The sequence below is a fragment of the Carcharodon carcharias genome, chromosome X (genome assembly GCF_017639515.1).
Source record: "Carcharodon carcharias isolate sCarCar2 chromosome X, sCarCar2.pri, whole genome shotgun sequence".
NCBI classification, from domain to species: Eukaryota; Metazoa; Chordata; class Chondrichthyes; order Lamniformes; family Lamnidae; genus Carcharodon; species Carcharodon carcharias.
In genome coordinates, this window is record NC_054507.1 from 23,897,394 (window position 1) to 23,911,744 (window position 14,351).

The 14,351-nt window shown below is 42.2% G+C and overlaps 1 long non-coding RNA gene across 1 annotated transcript; it reads left to right on the forward strand.

The window, feature by feature from the left end:
* Positions 1–2,196: 2,196 nt before the first annotated feature.
* On the forward strand, positions 2,197–14,085 carry LOC121273173. The gene is made up of 3 exons (XR_005941955.1): positions 2,197–7,640; positions 7,931–8,055; positions 12,743–14,085. It is a non-coding gene; the product is annotated as an uncharacterized LOC121273173 (long non-coding RNA).
* The last annotated feature ends 266 nt before the right edge of the window (positions 14,086–14,351 follow it).

Below are 14,351 nucleotides of genomic sequence, written 5' to 3' on the forward strand. Positions count from 1 at the left end.
GATACGATGTAAGATTTTAAATTGTAGCAACCCATGTCTTGCATATACAGATGAGGAATGTACAGGAGAGAGAATAGACTTCCAGTCATCTTCTCAAATCTGATTCAAAATATTGCTCCCAAAGAGTTTTTAAGGTAGAAAGCAAAGGGCAATGTAGAGAAAAGATTAGAGAATATAATTTGGAAATGAACCCCCTAATGAAGGGATTTAGTTCTAAAATAATATCTATCGGTGATTTAGGGGGCAATAAAGGAAACTAACTGATTTTTTTGCGCACAAAATCTCTGATTTGTAAGTAGCAAAAAGAAGTGTGTGGAGAGCAGGTCGTATTTCCGAGAGAGAAAGTTTAAAAAAAAACAAAAACGTTAGCAAGGATTTTGATGCCTCGTGTGCCAGACTTGAAAGGCAGAATCTCCTAATGAAGGCAGAAATAAATGATTTGCATCAATAGGGCTGCATAAAGAGAGAGATTGTAGCTCAAAGTGTGTTCTGAACTGGGTCCAAATCTTAAGCGATTGCCTAATGACAGGGTTTGAAGAAAGGTAACTGGTTGAGAAAGGAATAGAGGAGCACAACCATGCAGGCAGAGAGTGGATTTGCAGGAGGCTGCTTCCAGTTGCACCCATGGAGTCTGGGGAATTAATAATGGAAAACCAGGAAAAGGTGGAAGTGTTGAACAGGTATTGTGTGTTTGTCTTCACTATAGAAGACTTAGAAAACTTCCCAAAGACACTTGAAAATCAAGAGGTGAATGGAAGGGAGGAACTTAAAATAATCACCATCACTAGGGAAACGGTTTCGGGAAAAGTATTAGAAGTAAAGTCTGACAAGTCCCCAGGACCTGATGGCCTGCATCCTGGGCTCTTAAAAGAAGTGGCTGCAGAAACAGTAAAAGCACTGATCATAATCTTCCAAGATTCCTTAGGTTCTGCAAGGCTCCCAGCAGATTGGAAAATAGCAAATGCAACATCTTTATTCGAGAATGGAAGGAGAGAAAAAACAGGAGACTATAGGCCAGCTAGCCTAGCATCTGTCATAGGGAAATTGCTAGAATCCATGATTAAGAAGGTTATAGCAGGATAATTTTAAAAAATCATATTACAATCAGGCAGAGTCAACATGGTTTTGTGAAAGGGAAATCATGTTTGACTAATTTATTAGAGTTCTTTTCAAGCAACATTGGATAAAGGGGAACCTATGGATGTGCTGTACTTAGATTTCCAAAAGGCATTTGATAAGGTGTCACATCAAAGGTTACTACACAAAATAAATGCTCATGGTGTAGGGGGTAACCTATTAGAATAGATAAAGGATTGGTTAGCTAACAGGAAGCAGAGAGTGGGGATAAATGGATCATTTCCAGGTTGGCAAGCTGTAACTAGTGGAGTGCTACAATGGAGGGGCCTCAACTATTTACAATCTATATCAATAACTTGGATGAAGAGACCGAATGTATAGTAGCTAAATTTACTGATGACTAGGAAAGTAAGTTCTAAAGAGGAGGTAAAGAGTCTACAAAGGGATATAGATAGGTTAAGTCAGTGGGAAAAAAATTTGGCAGATGGACTATAACGTGAGAGGAAGAATGAAAAAGCAGTGTATTATTTGAATGGAGTGAGACTGCAGAACTCAGTGGCACAGAGGGATCTGGATGTCCTGGTATGTGAATCACAAAAAGTTAGTATGCAGGTACAGCAAGTGATTAGGAAGGGAAATGGAATGTTTATCGCAAGTGGAATGGAATATAAAAGCAGGGACGTTTTAGGACAGGTGTACAGGGCATTGGTGAGATCATATCTGGAATAATATATACAGTTTTGGTCTCATTTGAAAAAGGATGTAATTGTTAGAAGTTGTTTAGAGAAGGTTCACACAACTCATTCCTGGGATGAAGGGCTCACCCTATGAAGAAAGGTTGGGCCTTTATCCATTGGAGTTTAGAAGAATGAGAGATGATATTGAAACATATAAGATCCTGAGGGGACTTGATAGGGTGGATACGGTAAGATGTTTCCTCTTGTGGGAGAGACTAGAAGTAGAGTACACAGTTTAAAAATAAGAGGTCTCCCTTTTAAAATGGAAATAAGAAGAATTTTTTTCTGAGGGTCATTAGTCTGTGGAATTCTCTTCCCCAGAAAGCAGTGGAGGCTGGGTCATTGAACTTATTCAATGCTGAGTTATACAGATTTTTGATAGACCAGGGGTGTGTGGAACTGACAGGAAAATGGAGCTGAGACCACAATCAGATCAGCCATGATCTTATCGAAAAGCAGAGCAGGCGCAAAGGGTCAAATGGCCTACTCCTGCTTGAGGTCCTATGTTTTTCCTGGCCTCTTCCAAAACCTAAATGTTCTACAGTCAAACACTGCCCTTAACTACTTCCTCCCCCTTGCTGAGGAATAAATTCATGAGGTTTGAGGAACAGACATCCCTTAGCTCTTAAACCTGTAACTGGTTTTTGGGATAATTGTGCAAAAATCTGTTTCCTTTCCCCAGACATGTTGTATACATTGAATTTAGAATGTCCCAGTGGAGCCCACCAGATGGTTTAGTATGTAAATACATCACCTAGTGTACTACCAAGCTCTACATCAAGCAGGGAGATCCCACGTTTGATAACTTACCTTGCTAATCTGTGTGTATGGGGTTGCATGCTACACGTGGCCTTTGTGTTGGGCTATCAAGGAGAAAGTCAGTTAGTTCTCATTTCTAATCATTGTTCAGTAACTGTTGCCACAAAGCGGATGGGTGTCAGAAGAATAGCAGATTAGCTTCTGACGCATGGTTCCCAGCAACCTGATAACACTTGCTGTCTAGCCTCGCCATGAACTATCACTTGGGTGAGCTCCTAGAGTGCAGCAGGTGCTTCTCGAACTGTACCCCAGCAAGAGTCAGCACGTAATGAAAAACACAATCCCCAATGTGCTCCAGTTCAAGTATTAGTCAGTCAAAACAAAATGGAAAATAGAGAAAGAGGAGCCATGTGCAAACTACATTGTGCTCCCATATCATTTCCTCTATACTAAAGACTGTTCCTGTAGTTCTCATATAAGTTGCTGATCTTATACCTGTGTGGACCTATAAAGGAACACATCAGATAATTGCTAGCTTTTAGACTTTTAAAGCATTAAAACTTGTACGTTTATTTATAACTTGCATGCATATGCTAATATTATCACTTGTGTTGCATCCCTAGCTTGAGTTCTCATTTTAACTTCCAGAAATGAGGCAGTCATTTTGGAGCCCAGTGGAAAAACAATGGTCTTCAAATCTTATTGATCTAGCTCGGCTGCCATTTTGCCATCCAATATCCAACATATATGATTTTCTTCCTATAAAATACAGGAATCCCAATGGATATCAGAGCACTGACTACCCCTCAAGCAGATGCTGATTTAAAAATTTACACATGCGTGCACACAAACACAAAGGGTAGAATTTTACAGCCCTTACCACCGGCAGGATTTTCCAGTTCTGCTGAAGTCAATGGACTTTTGAACAGCTCGCTGCATTTTACAGCCCTGCCCCGCACTGACAGGGCCATAAAATTCCGCCCAAAGTACAGGCTTGGCCACCATATTGAAATGGTATTGCTTCTCTGAATGTGTACAGAATGATGGAGAACTCTTTCTAGACTTGAATGCAATCAAAGAATGTTGATGGAAGCTCAAACACTTTACAGACATTTTCAGGGTTTCTCCATTATTACAAATTTGTCTCTAATACTTGTTATTTGCAATAAGAACAGAAAATGCTGGAAAAGCTCAGTGGGTCAGGCAGCATGTGTGGAAGAAGAGAAACAGAGTTGATGTTTCAGGTCAATGTCTGTTCATCTGAACTGGGAAGGGTTAGAGAAGTAGCAGGTTTTAACTAAGTCCAAAGGCAGAGAAAATGGGGGAGGGAGGAAAGATCAAAAGGAAGGTCTGTGATAGGGTGGGAGGCAGGAGTGAGTAAATGACAAAAAGGTTGATGGTGTCAGGAAAAAGCTGGTAATGGAGCAAGTGGAGAAACAAAAAATGGGTCTACAGGAGGTGCGAATGTGAAAGTAGAATCATCACTAATATCTGAAAAAAATGGGAGTGGTGGTTACGATTTGTTGTTCAACTCAATGTTGAGTCCAGAAGGCTATAAAGTGCCTATTCAAAAGATGACATGTTCCTCAAATTTGCATTGAGCTTCATGGGAACACTGCAGTCAGGTAAGGAAAGAGAGTGGAGAATGAAAATTACAGGCAACTGGAAGCTTGAGGTCATGCTTGTGGACTAAATGGAGGTGTTCCACAAAGCAGTCACCCAATCTCCGTTTAGTCTCCCCAATGTAGGGACACTGCAGTGTGAGCAGCGAAAGAGTGTACAAAATTGAATGTATGAGTAAATTGCTGTTTCACCTGGTAGGAGGAGTGTTTGGAGACCTGGATGGTGGAAAGGGAGGAGATAAAAGGCTAGGTGTTGCATCTCCTGCACTTTAGTGGGAAGGGGAGAGAGTGTTGGGAATGGTTGAGGAATGGGCTAGGCTGTCACAGAGGGAATGGTCCCTTTGGAATGCTGAAAGAGGAGGGAAAGATATGTTTGGTGGTGACATCAAGCTGGAGATGGGGGAGGACGATCTGTTGAATGTGGAGGCTGGTAGGATGGAAAGTGAGGACAGGGGGAACCATATCGTGGTTCTGTGGGGGAAGGGGAAGGGATGAGACCAGAAGTGCAAAAAATGGCACAGATGCGTTCGAGAGCCCAGTCAGCTATGGTATGGGGGGACGGAATCCTCAGTTGAAGAAAAAAATAAGTCATATCAAAAGCATTGGTATGGACTGTGGCATCATCAGAACAGATGCAACAGAGATGGAGAAACTGGGAGAATGGAATAGAGTCAGTGCAGGAAGTGGGTGGGAGGAGATGTAGTCTACATAACTGTGGGAGTTAGTTGGCTTATAGTGTATATTGGTCGATAGCCTATCTCCTGAAATGGAGACAGAGAAGTCGAGGAAGAGAAAAAGTCAGAGATTGACCATGTGAAGGTGAGGGAAGGGTTGAAATTCGAAATAAATCTGATGGAACTTTCCAGTTCAGGGTGAAAGCAGTTAATGGTACCGATACAGTCATCAATGTACTGGAAAAAGAAATGAGGGAGGGGACCTTGTTATTAACACTGCTTAACATACATTACAAATAACTCTTGCTTTATTGCCGACTTCAGTTGCTCTCATTGTTTAAAATACTGTACTCAGTTCACAGTTTAGCAGTCCAGACAGCATGATCCTATTTTCACTTGCATCAACTAAAAGAAGTTAATTAAGAGAGGACAACCAAATACACGTGATTAGAAAGAAAGAACTTGCATCTATATAGTACTGTTCATGTCCTGTGCACAGAAAAGCCAATTTGTACATAGCAGGTTCCCAAAAACAGTAAAAGATAAATGATGAGATAATCTGTTTTGGGTGCAGGATAAATGCTGATTGGAATTGTTTTTATTATTCATTTACGGCGTGTGGGCTTTACTAGCTAGGCCAGCATTTATTGCCCATCCCTAATTGTCCTTGAGAAGGGTCAACTATCCTGATCTCTCTGAATGGTGCTGAAGAATCTTCTATGTCCATCTGAGAGAGCAGACAGGTCCTTGGTTTAACATCACACCCAAAAGGTAGAACCTCCAAGACGGCCGCACTCCCTCAATAGTGCAATAAACTTTCAGCTTAGATTATGTGTTCAAACCCTAGAGTGTGCCTTGTCAGAGCTAAGAGTACTACCACTGAACCAAGGCTGACAGCTCATTGGGTGACCTCAGCCAGAGTAGCAGTGGTATAATTGACTTCAGCGACCATGAGTTAAGGAGAGAAATATCATTCAGGCTCCCCACTCCTGGCCACTATCCAGCAGTCCCTGGATAAAACTGTAATGCCCCATGCAATCAAATAATTTGTGACATTCATTGCCCAGATTCACATGTAAATACCAGTCACCTGAGCACTGTACGAGAGGGTGACAGGTAGCATTAGAACCATACCTGAGCGAGAAGCCAGCAACTTTGTGGTGGAGGAGGGGAAGATAAAATTTCAAATTGTTGATTTATTTTTCAAATCAGCTGGAATTTTTCACACATTAACAGCGATATCACAAAAACTAATGATGCATATTACAACATGTACAGTCACTGTCTTTCCCACAGTTAATAGATTAATTGGCATGTCACTAACAATTCTTTAGATTAGAAAAGAGTATTTGAGTGAAATCACGCAGCTAGAACGGTTGCTGCACACAACCAGCAGAACTACCAAAATGTTAAGAGTGGTAATCTTGGTAAGCCTGGCTTCGCATGGTGAGTAGAAACATTTGTATCTTACAGTATAACTGGATGTTGAGCAGGCATTGATTTGGTCAATATGGATCCAATCTGGTCAGTGTGATCTGGACTCCTCTGTCTCATTTTACATGAACTTCAAAATCCCCTGTATGTTCACACAGATCTACAATAGAGGATTCTCCACATAAGAGCCTATCTTTTGAAGTAACTCCAAGAGAAAGTATGTCTACTGTGTGGATCACTTCCCTGCTATACAAGGATACAGATGGTCCCAGCCACACCAGAGGGTTGTAGTTTTACTCATTCTCTGATAGAAGAAACTTTTGGGGGACAGTGATCTAAAGTGCTCCTCCCGAGACATAAGCATGTAATGTAGGCTGACACTTCAGTGCAATACTGAGAGAATGCTGCATGTTGAAGTTGCCCATCTTTCAGTTAAACTGAAGACCACTCTGACCTCTCAGGCGGATATTAAAGATCCAATGGCACTATTGTTAACTGAGCAATGAGGTCTTCTGGAGTTCTGGCCAACATTTATTCCTCAACCGACATCATTAAAACATTGAAGATCTAATCTTTTATCTTACAGCCGTTTGTATGACTTATTGTGCGCATATTGGCTGCCATGTTTGCCTACAAAACAACAGTGACTATACTTCAAAAGTACTTTATTAGCTGTGAAGTGCTTTATATCCTTTCTCCTTCATGAGTACTTGCTGTATCTATCCTTATCAAAAATCCAATGGAATTTTGATTAACTTCACACAGTATTTATAACATCTTTTTAGGGCTTTGTAGGCCTTACTTATTGTTTTCTTTCTTCAGAGAGAATCTGTCCATAGAAATAGTTTAAATTCGCAACAACAAAAGCTTTACAACTGATGACCAGGTGGCGTTTGCTGCATAAAATAAGTGAGGGGGGGTTCCACAGACCTTCAATGTGCAGTGCCATGGAATGGTATAAGATGGGCTGTCCAACTCAAGAGTTGCCTAAGGACATGCACAATGTCCTTGTGATATTGTGTTAAACTGAGGGAAGCTGTTTCCCCATTAGGTGGAAAGATCAAGGACTGGTTACATTAATGCACCTCTAAGTAAGTAGATCTGACAAAAACCTGGAAGTAGACTGTCAATCAATCCACTCATCCACAGCTGATGCATGGTTCAAGGAAACCAGTAAAGAATAGAAAGCAGCAAAAATATTCTGGAAAATGATTGAGCACTGTGCATAGCCAAAAAATCACCCAAGAAAACAGAAAATGAACACTTTCTGATGAACAGTTATGAAGAATAACAGAACAGTAATCACCGGAATGCTTTCCTCACTTTCCCTAATCCTGGTAGGACTTATGCTTCTTTCCTGCTCTCTGATTTTACAAACTGGAAAATATAAATCATTGTGTATACACTTAGTCCTTTTATATTATCCTTCATGCAGATCTTGTTGTATTTTTGTCTTGTTTTTACCAAGATGAAGCCCTCAAAACTATTTGGAAGTTTAATGTCACCAAACATCCTGGGCCATTTTTAACTGTGTACATGAATGGGTTTTGAGTGAGTCAAAATCACATCCCTTGGTTGACCTTATTTTGCTTTGAAATGGCTTACAATTTCTTTCTTTGATAAACAGGCCAGGTTTGATATACCGTTGGCGCTGGGTGACCACAACATTTATGTGACGGAAGGTCCTGAACGGTACATATCAGTTGATAAAGTTGTGCTGAATAAGCAGTGATGCGCAGACCTTTCCATTGGGTAAGTGTAATATATGGCAAATTGGCATTACCTTTTGAGTAATGTAATAATAATCAAAAGTTCTCATGTGAATACCAAATATATGCAATAGGTATGCTTGAGAAGTCGGAAATATTTCCTGATCAATCTGATAGCCAGGGGTCAAGTATTTGTGAGTGGGTTACCAGACTCAAGTCACAAGTATGTAAAAAAAAAATTAGTGACGACAAATGTAGGTCCCTTACGGAACGAAACAGGAGAATTTATAATAGAGAACAAGGAAACGGCAGAGCAATTAAACAATTACTTTAATTCTGTCTTCGCAGAGGAAGACACAAATAACTTCCCAGAAATGCTAGGGAACCAAGGGTCTAGTGAGAAGGAGGAATCGAAGGGAATTAGTATTAGTAAAAAATAGTGCTGGAGAAATGAATGGGACTAAAAGCCAATAAATCCCCACAGCCTGATAATCTCCGTCCCGGGGTACTAAACGAGGTGGCCATGGAAATAATGCATGTGTTGGTTATCATCTTCCAAAACTGTAGATTCTGGAACAGTCCCAGCAGTTTGGAGGACAGGAAACAGAGGGTAGGAATAAACAGGTGTTTTTCAGAGTGGAAGGTGGTGACGAGCAGGGTACTGCAGGGATCAGTGCTTGGGCCCCAGCTATATCAATGATTTGGATGAGGGAACCAAATATAATATTTCCAAGTTTGCTGAATCTTGGTGGGAATGTGAGCAGTGAGGAGGGTGTTAAGAGGCTTCAAGGCAATTAGATAGATTGAGCGAGTGGGCAAATACATGGCAGATGCAGTATAACGTGGATAAGTGTGAAGTTATCCCCTTTGGCAGGAAAAACAGAGTGGCAGAGTATTATTTAAATGGTGATAGAGTGGGAAATGTTGATGTACAAATGGACCTGGGTGCCTTTGTACACCAGTGACTGAAAGCAAGCATGCAGGTGCAGCAAGCAGTTAAAAAGGCAAATGGTATGTTGGCCTTCATTGTGAGAGGACTTGAGTACAACAGCAAGGATATCTTACTTTCTCGGACTGCTGTTCCCGTCGCATTCCGAGATCCACACTCAGTGCTATGCGCCGCCATATGAACACGCTCAACCTCTCCCTCCAGCAGCACCACCGCACCCTTTTTCAAAGCTGCGCGTGCCCCCAGTTTCATTTTATTCTTCGTCTCATCCGACGCCTCAACAAGAAACTTTTTCTCTTTCTCTCAAGTGCTAAGGAACGCAAGCTCCAACAACTCATCGACACCAACACCCATCTAGGGCCCTCCACCCCTGCCTGTCCCTCCGTCCCCACCCCATCTTCCAATCCCAGCCCTGGCCGTGTATTCACTATATCCCCTGACCTTCCCCTCTCCGACGCTGAACGTTCAGTGCTCAGCAAAGGACTTAGTTTCATACCCTTACGCCCTCATCTCAATGAATTTCGGGCTCGACACGATGCTGTACTCTTCTTCCGCCGTCTTCGTCTCCGTGCTCACTTCTTTGGGCAGGAGTCCTCTCCCCGTTCAACAGATCCTTTTACCCACCTCCAATATTCTCCCTTCACCTGGACCCCTCCCTCTGGATTCTTACCTTCCCTTGATCTTTTCATTGAGAACTGTCGGCGTGACATTAGTCGTCTCAATTTCTCTGCTCCTCTCACCCATTCTAATCTGTCTCTCTCTGAACTTACGGCACTCCGTTCTCTCAGGTCCAATCCCAACATTGTCATCAAACCCGCTGACAAGGATGGTGCTGTTGTTGTCTGGCGCACTGACATCTACCTCGCGGAGACTGAGCGTCAACTCGCAGACACTTCCTCCTACTTCTCCCTGGACCATGACCCCACCACTGAACATCAAGCCATTATTTCCAGGACTGTCACTGACCTCATCTCCTCTGGAGATCTTCCTTCCACAGATTCCAACCTGATAGTCGCCCAACCTCGGACAGCCCTTTTCTACCTCCTACCCAAAATCCACAAACACAACTGTCCCAGCAGACCGATTGTGTCAGCCTGTTCCTACCCCATGGAACTCACTTCTCGTTATCTTGACTCCCTTCTCTCTCCGCTTGTCCAGTCCCTTCCCACCTACATCCATGATTCCTCTGACGCCTTACGTCACATCAACAATTTCCAGTTCCCTGGCTCCAACCACTTCCACTTCACCATGGACATCCAATCCCTCTACACCTCCATCCCCCACCAGGATGGTCTGAGGGCCCTTAGCTTCTTCCTCGAACAGAGGCCCGAACAATCCCCATCCACCACTACTCTCCTCCGTCTGGCTGAACTTGTTCTCACACTGAACAATTTCTCCTTCAACTCCTCTCACTTCCTCCAAATAAAAGGTGTGGCTATAGGTACCCGCATGGGCCCCAGCTATGCCTGTCTCTTTATGGGGTATGTGGAACATTCCTTGTTCCAGTCCTACTCCGGCCCCCTCCCACGACTCTTTCTCTGGTACATCGATGATTACTTCGGTGCTGCTTCATGTTCTTGTCGGGACCTGGAAAAATTTATTAATTTTGCTTTCAATTTCCACCCCTCCATCATTTTCACATGGTCCATCTCTGATACTTCCCTCCCCTTCCTTGACCCCTCTGTCTCAATTTCTGGTGATAGACTGCCACCAATATCCATTACAAGCCTACCGACTCCCACAGCTACCTCGACTACAGCTCCTCACACCCTGCTTCCTTTAAGGACTCCATCCCATTCTCTAAGTTCCTTCGCCTCCGTCGCATCTGTTCTGATGATGCTACCTTCAAAAACATTTCCTCTGACATGTCCTCCGTCTTCCTTAACCGAGGTTTTCCACCCACGTTCGTTGACAGGGTCCTCAACTGTGTCCAGCCCATCTCCCGTGCATCCGCCCTCACGCCTTCTCCTCCCTCCCAGAAACATGATAGGGTCCCCCTTGTCCTCACTTAATACCCCACCAGCCTCCACATTCAAAGGATTGTCCTCCGCCATTTTCGCCAACTCCAGCATGATGCCACCACCAAACACATCTTCCCTTCACCTCCCCTATCGGCATTCCGTAGGCCCACCTATGGCACCTCCCTATGCCCACGCAAAAGATGCAACACCTGCCCCTTCACTTCCTCTCTCCTCACCGTCCAAGGGCCCAAACACTCCTTTCAAGTGAAGCAGCATTTCACTTGCATTTCCCCTAACTTAGTCTACTGCAATCGTTGCTCCCAATGCGGTCTTCCCCTACATTGGAGAGACCAAACGTAAACTGGGCGACCGCTTTGCAGAATACCTTCGGTCTGTCCACAAGAAAGACCCAAACCTCCCTGTTGCTTGCCATTTTAACACTCCACCCTGCTCTCTTGCCCACATGTCTGTCCTTGGCTTGCTGCATTGTTCCAGTGAAGCCCAACGCAAACTGGAGGAACAGCACCTCATCTTCCGACTAGGCGCTTTACAGCCTTCCGAACTGAATATTGAGTTCAACAACTTTAGATCTTGAACTCCCTCCTCCATCCCCACCCCCTTTCCGTATTTTCCTCCTTCCTTTTGTTTTTTCCAATAATTTATATAGATTTTTCTTTTCCCAGCTATTTCCATTATTTTTAAATCTATACCTTTTATGCCCTGTTAGTCTTTCCACCCCACCCCCACTAGAGCTGTACCTTGTGTGTCCTGCCATCCATTCTTAATTAGCACATTCATTTAGATAATATCACCACATTCAACACCTCTTTGTTCTTTTGTCTGTGACATCTTTTGATTATCTGCTCCTATCACTGCTTGCTTGTCCCTACAACCACACCCCCCCCACTTCTCTCCCCCCACCACCCCCTCACCTTAAACCAGCTTATATTTCACCCCTCTCCTAATATTACTCAGTTCTGTTGAAGGGTCATGAGGACTCGAAACGTCAACTCTTTTCTTCTCCGCCGATGCTGCCAGAGTTTTTCCAGGTAATTCTCTTTTTGTTTTGAATATCTTACTGCAGCTGTACAAGGCCTTGGTGAGACCACACCTGGAGTATTGTGTGTAGTTTTGGTCTCCTTACCTAAGAAAGGATAGAACAAGGGGTAAACCAGGATACAGAGTAGACCATTTAGGACTGAGATGAGGAGAAACCCCTTCACTCAGAGAGTGGAGAACCTATGATATTCTTTACCATAGAAGGCTGTGGAGGCCAAGTCACTGAATATATTTAAGAAGGAAATAGATAGATTTCTGGACTCTAAAGGCGTCAAGGGGTTTGGGGAGAGAACAGGAGTATGGTGTTGAGATAGAGGATCAGCCATGATCATAGTGAATGGCAGAGCAGGCTCGAAGAGCTGAATGACCTACTCCTGCTCCTACTTTCTATGTTTCTATGAGCAGTATTTCATAACCATCTTGTTGTCCAGGTGCATAAAAAAAATTATATAGCTGGACACATGGCTGCAATAAAATTTAGTTCAATCTGAAGCAGGATAACGGCAGCTAACTTTAATATCAGACCACAAACGAGATCCTCACAATGGAGTAATTGTATATTTTACTCCAGTTACATATCTTGTCCTTAAAAAGGAAATGGTCTACACAACGAAAAGCTCTGGGCTCTTGGTTTAGTTTACAGAGCCTCTAATGTGGTGGTGTGTAAATCCATTTTTATCATTAGCTAGAATAGTCAGTTTTGGATATATGTCACGTTCTGTTATTAATTAAAACATTGAAAAGCTTTTTATGTTATGTAGGCATGACATCGCAATGGTTCGTCTTGTTCAAAAAGCAGTTCTCAATGACAAAATTCAGCTTGGATTACTGCCACCAAAGGGAGAGATTCTGCCAAATGACTACCTGTGCTATGCCACTGGGTGGGGTTACACTTTTAATATGTGTTTTTGGTTCTATGCTTGAAAATTCTTCTCATAGTATTATAGAAATTATAATTATAAGAAGACCATTTGACCAATCATATCTGTATTGGAGATTGGCTCTTCAACTTAAGCTAGTCATGTTAGTTAGGTGAAACATGAGCTTCATAATGAAAAGCCCCAATGTTCAATTGAAGAACAGCAAGCAATGCAATATTTTGTCTGAAAATAATTTCCACCTGGGAATTGGGAAGAAGCAAGAGGCAGACAAAGCAGACAGAGACTCATTTTTAAGAGGCTTCATGTTGAACCAATGCTGAGCGCAAGATCAAAACAAATCATTCTTAGGATAGTTGCTGCGCTAATTTCATATGTTCTCCTTTCATCACTACGGCCTTGTGTGATGAAAGTATAATAATTTTCAGAATATTTTTCTGGATTATTGTGAAGTAGGTTTATTGGGGTAAGTATAGTTGGGTCTGTATGTGATTTAATTATAGTTTGTAGTCAAGTAGACTGCAAGCTTTAAATCATCAAAAGAAGCTAGGTGCTTCACATACTAATGAGTAAACATGGAAGCTGGCTTAGCATGTATGGTGTGAAGGGAATTCGCATTTTTAAATAAATTAAGAGACTTGGATTTCAAAGGGATCTTACTCTGTTTACAACTAGCCAGATAAGCAAGGCTAAGGAATGTGTGTATTTTTCCCAAAGGTTGCTGAAAATATATATTGGTAACATGAAAGTTTTATATTACAGGGAAGATACAGTTTCAAAGACATATGGAACAATGTTGGTGCAGACTCGATGGGCCGAAGGGTCTCTTCTGCACTGTGTGATTCTGTGATTGCATAGAATTTATATATTAAAAAAGAGAAACATATATAAAGGAGAATGAAAGGCTAGGTGTCAGAAGGCCATGTAAGATCGAACAAGAGTGTGTGAAATAGTCTTAACGAAGCCGCCAGCATTTGTGCATAAGTCTGCTATATAACAAAACTGAAGCTGGGGAAAATCCTTTTGGAATTCCACTGTCCAGGGTATTGTTTTAACTTGCTGAGTTAAATCTAAAATCTATTTTGGACCATTGCCTTAAAGAGAGTGTAACTGGAGGTCAGGTTAATTAGGAATTTTAGCAGTTAATATCATAGTAAGTAATTTGTAGTCTTGTGTATGTGCTTAAAATTTTTTACATTTTGTTAATAAATATCTTAATTTAATTTTTAAAATCTTTAAAGATCTTGGTGGACTTAGTTTTTCTGAATTCAGTGCACACATCTTATAATAAATACAAATTGCAAAACCGTTGCAATAACGCAACCAAGTTTCCCTTGTGGATTTTGTCTACCTGGCACACATCATCTGCCACGTCATAACACCTTGGTTTAAATTTAGCCCAGACTAGTAGGATGACAGTCATCCGTGTCTATTGGTTGTAAGGGTCCAAAATGAAATGACATTGTGGCAGTCTCAATCCAGTTCTGAGGGG